Source organism: Copidosoma floridanum, unplaced genomic scaffold (genome assembly GCF_036245765.1).
Source record: "Copidosoma floridanum isolate Cflo_tuat_1 unplaced genomic scaffold, Cflo_Japanese_pri ptg000007l, whole genome shotgun sequence".
Taxonomy (NCBI): Eukaryota; Metazoa; Arthropoda; class Insecta; order Hymenoptera; family Encyrtidae; genus Copidosoma; species Copidosoma floridanum.
The window spans coordinates 13615362-13625165 of NW_028321884.1; positions in this window are offsets into that span (position 1 = coordinate 13615362).

The following is a 9804-nucleotide window of genomic DNA, read 5'->3' on the forward strand; positions in this document are numbered from 1 at the left end:
CCGAAATTTCAAAGAACAATTGCGCCACGCTAACAGAGCATATCGGTCAATCGCACGCTCACTACTGTTACTCACAAAGCCATCACTCGGGACAAAATATAGTGCCGTTCATTACCACCAGTCCCTCCCCCAAGCCAATACAGTCCCTCCTGTGCCGTCTACAGTACTGTATAATCGAATTTTGCATAATGACGCGCTAAAGCTGGCGACAGGGACTGGTGTTTGGCAGAAGGGCGGTCACATCGATTACGTTTTGCTTTTTTGAACTATTTTCGCGGTTGGAATGTATGGGAGTCACCAAAGAGTGGATCAAACGAATGCACAAAGTACGTCAATGTCAGCCACAGAAGTTGTTCAATTCTGGGTACCAGTGGAAGCATGTATGTTCTTACCTCGTGCTGTTTGGATACAATTTGGCTGGGTGCTCTCGTACTTACCTGTAACATAAAAAACAAATTTGTCAAGTTTTGGGTAATTTCAATTACAAAATGTTATGAATAATATTGAGAAGTTTGGTCAAGTGTAAAAAAAATTTACCACTGTGTTGACTTTTTTAATAATAAAACATATTCATTGATAAATAAAAATGGCATAATTTAGATTGTAAGACGAATTGCTATTTTGGACTGGAAACATAAATGGTTACAAAATAATGTTTCTTCCGTTTATTTACATTATTACATTTTTCCTTTTTTTTACCATAGCTGATGATGCAAAAGTATGTATGTATAAATGCTGAACATGAATGAACAAGGGAAAAAAGTGAGGACACCCAGTTAATTAAAAAATGTGGTATTTCTGGGAATTTAATTGAATAAGAAGAAAGTAATCTATAGTAGTTACATAAATCGATATGTTTCTGGCAATCCTTTATATTATTTGTTGTTTAATTGAGTTAAAGCTAAATTTAAATTGAAATGAGAGATAGCATGTTTTTTTGTGATTTTTTCCAAATAGATTTTTGAATTCACTGGTATTGCACAAGCAGCGTAAAAATTAATTAATTTTTTGCCAGCTTTGAATCAGTGTTGTAGGCAAAACAAAAAGTACGAGAAACAAAAAACGCATGTAAATTGACATCAAATGAAAATTTGCTCCATAGGTTTAAAAAAGAAACTGTTCCATCTCTTTAACAATCTTTAAAATAGATATTGTATGGTTTTTTGCAACAGCTGAGAAACCAAAAATAGAGGTCAGGGATCCGCAAATGCAGATGAAACCAGAAAAATTTCGGGTAATACAGCGTAAGCTGGACTTTCTCTCTAAGCCGCACCTTTTCCCAGCCTCAGAATTGGAAGCTCCTAGCCGAGAAGATGAAAAGAAGTGATGAAAATTTTATGCTCTCGTGAATATCAATGGGACCGGGTTATTTAAGAAAAGTAGGTACTTGAAGTCTCGAGCTCTTTTTTTCGAGAAATTGGACCGCCTACGTTTGCAACCTTTGAACTATAGGAGAGCAAAGGACCGAGTTCTCCGTGTTTTTGTGCTTTATCCTACGGCTTCTGCTGACGAAGCCTGTTCACAAACGGACCTGCATGTGGATTTTTAAATAGATATACACATTTAGAAAAATGAGAAAAAGTAACCATTCAAACAGCGTGAGCTGATAGAGTATCATTGTTTGGAAAATTTTTTCTTCGAGTGTTTAGTTATTTTTATTTTAAGAAAAGTAATTTTTTTAATTTTTGAATTGCAATGAAACTGTTAAAATACGAAATTCTTCAGATGATCCACAATTTTCTTTTTCATTTTTTTCAGTACATAAAATTCATTTTTGAGTTAATAAGATCGAAATTCAGTTTCTTACAAGTTCCTTGATACTTCAAATACATGTTGAATCATTTTTGTAATATGGGCAGACAGTCTATTAAAAGCTAGATAGATTAATTTAAATATGCCGATATTACGTTTTAGCCACGGTTTTAGCCACAAATATATTTGTATGTAGCGAAGAGTGAGACTTAAATTCCTTCAAATGTTTTCTATTTGAGAATAAAACTTAAAAATTTGTTACAAAAAGCACAAGAGATAAGCTACACTGTAAATCCAAGTACTTCAAAACCAACAGTCAAGAGTAAAATTTCCATCGCTGATTTCCATTGAGCATGAATAGTTTGATAACAGAAATTACGAGCACAAACGAGTGATGAAGTTAAAAAAGTGCAACACGATGATTTTCATGTCGTGGAGAACCCATCGAGGAGCTTTGTGTTGTCAAATTTATGTTTCGCGTTGTCGAGCTAACAACATAGCCAACGGTCAAAGAGCGTCAAAGTCACGCAAAGCGTGGGCTTCTTACAAAAGACTGCTGCACACAGGATAGAGACCGACGACGGGGTAATTGAACAAGTGACCGTTTCACTTTAGGTCGGGGAAATTTCGTTTACGTGGGGGGCGAGCGGAAAAGAGCGGAGGGGGCCGGGCACGACCTCGATTCCATTAGCGAGCGAACGCCATTAGTCCGTGCTTCTATCGTTTTTGGGATTTCATTCTCCCCCGCGGAGCACCGGAGCATGGACGACTAAAAAGAAAAAAAAAGGCTAGGCTAGTAGATCAAAAGAAAATACGCGAAAAAAAGGCCCATACAAGCTTGCCAGTGGTTGAACGTGACACGAGAACACAGGATGGAGCCATCGATGCAGAGGACTATTTAGTACCGAAATTTGGTTACTTGGCTTCCGTCATGTGATAGGTGCGGCGATGCAACACACTGAGACGTTTATTCTACCGAAGGCTGCATGCGACGCGTTTTCAACGATGGAGAAAAAGAGAGGTGGGGATACTAATTTATGTAGATTAAGAGTAGAGGCTCCCAATAAACAATACAGGTATACCCAAAGAGTTGGGACAACATAATCGTTGGTATCACAATAATTGAGGATATTGCAAAGCATATCTAGTTTGTCGCATTTTTTTACCTACAGAGTTTTAGAGTATGTGTACCAAAGTACAATAGTGAAAGTGAGCACAGGTGTTATTCATATGCGTTTTATGTTTGGAGCTTTTCCCTTAAGGAGGCTCCCTTGCCCTAGTGTCACCAAATAAGACATATACCATTAAATAGTTTAGATTAGGCCAAATCTAACGCTGCTCTCATTTATACCCTCAACCGTACAAAATCTCGAGAAAATCACGCTTAATGTTTTTTTGTTTTAACTAGAGTGGTTATCGCGGACTTACCTACTAAGATTAACGATTTGCTACCCTTATCAAAAGCGTCAGATATTTCAAGTATATAGATGTTGTAGATCATAACTTCATCTTTCAAATGCCGTCGTGAAAAAGATGGGTAAGAGGACCAAAAATTGAAATAGTTGTCGAAAAAGGGACGATAAATGATACAGTCATTAGTGTCACGTTGTTTACACGTTAACTTGTGTTATGAATGTATTTTTGTATGGCTGCCAAGTTCTTCAGTTTTTTAATCTTAAAATATAAGTTGTCACTCCTAATACGAGAGGTAGCCTTCCTAAATGAATATTTAAGGGAATTTTTCATCGTATCATCTCATTTTTAAGTACTACGATTATGCTATTAAATTTGTAGGTTTGAAACTTATCACGTCATTTTTGAATTAGAAAAAAAAAAACATAATCATGTTTCGCCATCAAAAATCAAAATGTAAAAAAATAAAATAAAGTAGTGAAAAACGTATCTTTTAACTTAATAATACTTCGAGACTGGAAATGATCGAAAAATAAATTTCAAAAAAGGTACGTTATTGCCATAATATTAAAATAAATTTAATTTGTTTTTGGATCTCCGAAAAGAGCCATCTTTTTAAAATTTAAAATAAATTACACTAAAACCTATTTCAAAGTATAACATGATATCATAAATTTCAGAAAGATGATTAGATTATTGACTCAACAGACACCGTATCTCTTTGATGAAAATGTTAAAAATTTTGCTACGACAATGAACCTTCCGAATCACGAAGACAATTCAAAGTTCATAGTCAGAAAATATCGCACAGATGTTTTTCGTGCGCAGCGGTAATACTCGCACAATACGCAGGAGTCGTTCAAATACCCCCTGGTGCCCAGTGCCATCCCCGTACTTACTAAATACAAGTAAACAGTTTCTAGTCTACAACCTCAGCTCCATCTCACTCCGTATACATCTCGTTATCAGACTGTTTACACGGAAGGAATATTGTTTGCCAGGAGCAAGAATTGCGAGAGTCAAGGCTTTCCATGTCTCCGTTGAGTGGTCGTAGGGACGGCGTTTTATTTTAAGGATAGCGCACGAAGTGAGAAGTCAGTCAGGCAGGATGGGATGAGAAAGAGAAGGGAAAAGCTAATAACACGGGTGCTGCGATTTCCTTGTTCTCTTTTTTTTTTTTTTTCACTCTGCTCGTCCTTCCAAGGAGGGTAGGAGAACGGCACACAATTCATTAAGCAGAGACGCGCAAGGGCGTGAAAAGCGCGCGGCTTCGAGGCCAAGCACGTACATTCCGGTCATAATAAGGTTTTTTCGTTAACGGTAATGAAGACGTACTCTCTTCTTTATTTTTTCTGGATTCATGCGTGCCATGCTTGTGCTCTGGCTCTTTTTTATTCCCACGATCATGCTGATGCGAATTTTGTAAATTAAGCAAACGCCACTTATTTTTTTTCTCCGAGAACGGAAGGAGGAAAGAACAAACAGAGGTGCCAAGGTTTTAATTGCAGGCACTTGGGACTTCTCTTTGCCAGCGCGATTGGGGCAACGCTAATTTAGGGAAGGAGCTTGCACCCAGGGCTCTTCTTTTGCTACTTGTATAGCGATGTAGAGGTTGTGGGCTGTAGCTGCGGCTAAAGTTACTATGGGGTTCAATCGAGACATTTGATACATGCAATATATTATCGATCACTCGAAAACTCGTGGTCAGCACTTACGGTTAAGTATTATAAAGTATAATGTGTCTAATAATTTCGTATGAACTCTCTCAAAGCCTTAAATCTTACCTAAAGTTACGTGAATTGGCAAACACATACATGTTTGGAAACTTGACATGGACTAATTATACTATACTACTTTTAAGTGATGACGATGAGTTCTCGAGAAATCGATAAGATATCGATGGCAATGTATGGCAAAAACTAAAATTTTTCTTGAAATTCCCTATAATATAACTAAAAATGACAATAATATGCATGCACAGTTTAGGTATTATTGAAAAAATGCTTATTTTTGCGATGTATCGAAAACCATCATGGACTTGAATGAACGAATAATTCTAGTATTATGAAACCTTATTGTGATTTAGTATTAATCATATTTCGTTTCGAATAAAAAATCAATTACTGGTAATTGATCCAATAAAAACTTTTAATATTGTTGCAACAAATTGTAAATTAGCATTCTAATTATTGTTTTTAATCTAGCATATTGCACAAGTGACATTTGATATGTGACAATAGATGAAAAATTTGTACGAGTCTAAGCAATCTATTCTGTGAAAAGTATTACATCTTATAAGAATAGATCTGTACTTTAAACTTGTAATTGGTATGTAATTTATTTAAAAAATTTGCTTAAAATGTGTTTACTTATGTATTAACTAACAGTAACATTGCTTATATATAAAATACAAACAACTGCTTATAATGTTTGTAATTACTATTGCAGATTTAAGATTATAAAAAGTAGAACAGCTACTAAAACAAAAAAAAAAAAAACAAAAAAAAAATACATTTAATTTTATTACTAGGCACTTAAATAATATTTCAATTATTCTTACGACCCGTGCCGTGCAAGTTCATAAAAACAAGCACGCTTCCACCGTCGCATACATATGGCGTATAGGCGCTTCTATAGGGTATACAGAACCACATGGAGCCGCACTTGCAGGAACACCCGATCGGATCAGTGGAGACTCGAGGAGGGGATCGGCGGAGTATCCGAGAGGACGTTTTAAGGAAAGGAAGGGGTGGGTCTGTGGTAAGCGCAGAATCGTGTCGTGGATAAAACGCCGCCCGTCACTTGTCTGTCAGGATAGGAACCGCCTACGTATGTATCTTCACCACTGCCGACAGATATATATTCCTCTTCTTCTACGCGATACATACATATGAAATGAAAATGTAGGTACAGCATTATAATATGTATAGTGCTCAGTTGTAACTTATTCCAAATCCAAGTCCTTTCTTTCCCAAGTTGATTGATGCATAGGTACGTGCAATCCGAGCTTCTCTGAACACCCTTGTACTATACAATGTGCATACCAGAACAGTAACTGCATTTCATTTTTTGTTTATGTTATAATGTAACATTACTGGTGTTTGATTTGAGAAAGAAAATTGATGTAAGGATACAAAAACTTTTATCTTTCTCGCAGTATAAAAAATATCTCATAAATAGACTCATACGTTTTACTGATGAAGTAAAAACATGAGTTAATGAAGGTAGCACTTCAACACGACGTAGCTGCTTGCTTCGATAAACTATTGATTTAGCAAATGGAGATGTGACCACAGAATATGGTTACATACACAAAATCTTTGGAAATTCATGCGCAAAAAATCGCAAAATACGTATCTTGTGCAACCTTAAGAGCTTGAAACATATGCTCATTTAAATTTCTAAATTTTAACGACAAAGTGTTTTGTATAAAATACAAATTCTGAATTGAATGGAAAATTTGTTGAAGTTATCAAGTGATTAATTTCTTGTTAGAAAAGCACTATATTCAATACAGTTTGGAATACGAGAATCTTGTTCTGTGCTTTGATTTATTCAAAACAAATCTCCACCGATGTACCCATACAGTTGATGGATAGTGTAATAAATTTATTTCAGTACAATAATTAGTAAAGTTCAATGAATCACGAGGCACTTCTGACGTTTGAATGATATGCTTATTGAAATCACATATTGATTACACTCGTATTCCGCTTTCCGCACACTGTGATGCTAATTTTGCATAATAATTCAATGTGTTCAATGAGATGAACAACATTATTCTCGTTTCTTGTCGACAAATGATACAATCAGATACGCCCTAAATACCATTACCATATATTATTTTCTCACTGGGATTTTATCATCAAACTAATCAAATTACAAAGTCTTAGTACTTTAATGCAAAATAGCTTTTTTTACTCTAGTTACGTTAGTTAATATTTTCAAAGAGTAATTTAATTATTATATTTTATTGAACAAAAAATTGTTTTATGATTTTAATCGTGTTTATTCTTCAATTGAAATAATGCATCAATCGCAAAAGTACACTTTTGAATCGAAATAATAATTTTCCTTAAAATTAAATCAACAGAGTAATAAGAATATAATGTTCGCAAAAACCTAACTGTGTATTGACCAACTTATATAATTTGACAACCAAAGTAAAAAAAAAAAAATAAAACAAGAAACGAAATAAAAAAAAGAAAAATAAAAGAAACAAATCAGGGGGTATAAATAGGTCATTGGTACTGCATTCCTGTAGTTCACTAAAACAAAAACTTGAAAAACGAATGAAAAAAAAAAAAATAAAAAAATTGAGCTCAGTACTCACAAAAATTAACCATGTGAGTACTGAACTCAATTTTTTTTTATTTTTTTTTATTCGTTTTTCAAGTTTCTGTTTTAGTGAACTACATAAATGCAGTACTAATTTTTATAAAGCTTCGCTCTTTCTATGGGTCTCACGACCCCTTGTTACCTGAGAAATTGTGTTTCTTTATACTCATCTCATGTTTTAAGAACTTCGTTCTTCCCATGACCCATTTATACCCCCTGGTTTGTTTCTTTTATTTTTTTTTTTTTTTCTCATTTCGTTTCTTGTTTTATTTTATTTTATATTTCGTATCATTATTTTTTCATATTTCATTTCATAACTTTTTTTTTCATTTCTTGTATTTCCTTTACTTCATTTCTTTTTTTCTTTTTCTGTTTAATCTTCTTTTTTTCATTCCTTTTTTTTATTTCATTTTTTTTCATTTTATTGTATTATTAATGTCTTTTTCAATTTTATTTCATTGTGTTTTCATGCTTCATTTCATTCTTCTTTTTTCTTTAATTTTTTTTTTTTAAGCATTTCGTTTTTTTTATTTTTTAAAATTGTATTTCCTGTATTTTGGTTTTATATCCTTTAGAATTTCTTTTTTTTTATTTCATTTCATTTTAAAATTTTTTTTTCTGATTTCATTTCTTTTTTTTGATTCAATTTTTTAGTTTTTTTTCGAATTATTTGTTTAATAAATTACTATATTTATATAATTATGTGACATTGTAACATAATTTTTCTGTCGAATTCGAAATAAGCGCCCTTGAAAAATATTGGTACGTTCTGCAACTCTATTGTATATGTTGATTTTAATTATTTATTCATTTATTAAATAATATATTTATAACAGTTATTATTAGCATTATTTTAATGCTAAAAAAACATCAAGTTTAAAAAAAATCGGTCGGTATTTTATGCATCAAATGCATAAAATACTAATATTTAATGCGTATGAACGCAAAACTTTAGTCGATCTTATCTACGTAACCATATTTACGCTAACTAAATTTCTTTTCTTTTAACTTTATTATTGAGAAAAAAACTTTTTTTTTAGGAAGAAGAGACTCCTGGTAAGTGACTTACGTTTCATAAAATCTGTCGTTTTTAAAATTCCAGCCCCCCCAGCACGTGACATAAAGAACTTCGTTCTAAAAAGCTCCTGCATGTGTATACCCTTATTTCGTGGGAAACAAGAGTCATTACTAGCTCCCTTGATTCTCAGCACTGAGTACATTGATACGAAAAAAATTAAATAAAATAAAATAGAATAAAAAACAACCCCCCCCCCCACCCCAAAAAAAATACAGGGATTCAAACAAAACTCGGTAACAAAAACACCGACCAAACAGTGTAAAGATATCCCAGCTCATAGGCGCGCGCCCGACAGACGCGAAATTACTTTTTTCCATTTCGCCGTGGCTGCTGGAAACCGGAAATCATACACTCGCGTCAGGCTTTATTCCAGCGCCCCTTTCTCCCAGCTTCCTCCTCCTTCTTTCTGACGGAAACGTGTGCTTCTTCGCTTCCATTCTGTTTCCTCTCTCCTATCTCCATTGTGCTCCGGGTCCACACACGCGCTATCTCACCCCCCCCCCTCCGAAGCTCGAACTTTTCTCGTTCACGGCAAAGCTATATGATGTGTCTTTCACGAGGGTTTTCAATGACAGGTCGGGGGCATCCCTTTTGCAAAACGAATTTCCGGCGCGGGTGGCAGTACCTATACGGATGAATGGCCGTGCAGGTGTTGGAGCTGAAATATAGGCAGGATTGAACGTCAAGGCTAGACAACAACAGCGAGTGGGTTATCGAAGGAAAATTCGGGACTTATGTAGAAAGGTAGCGGTACAAGGTACGCACACGTATGACTTCATGTCCTGAATACACGTGATAAACAATCGATGTTATATCTACATGTCAGTCGGGAAAGGTGAAAGACCAAACGTAACAATCGTCTTGTAGAAACGAAATGCATTTATTAGTCGATCAACTACATGATTCTTGACCCCCAAAAATAAGAGCCGCAAGCGAGTGGGAGAGTTGAGTATGAGCCTTGGAAACTAGAAAGGCATTGTGCATCCGGGCAGTGCGAATATCCATCGTTGCGCTTGAGAGCGATGTTGTATTATCAGGCTCGCGTGGATGGATGCAGGAGTGACGGCTGACCGGGAGGAAATGTACACTGGGTACACGGTGTGTGTACGTGCGAGGGGAGTTAATGAAAATTCTATTGTTTGTTCGCGGAATCGTTGGTGATGGCGTGTGCATCTGATGGCTGGATATTGATTAAGTTGTTCGAGTCTCGAGATTAAATTGTA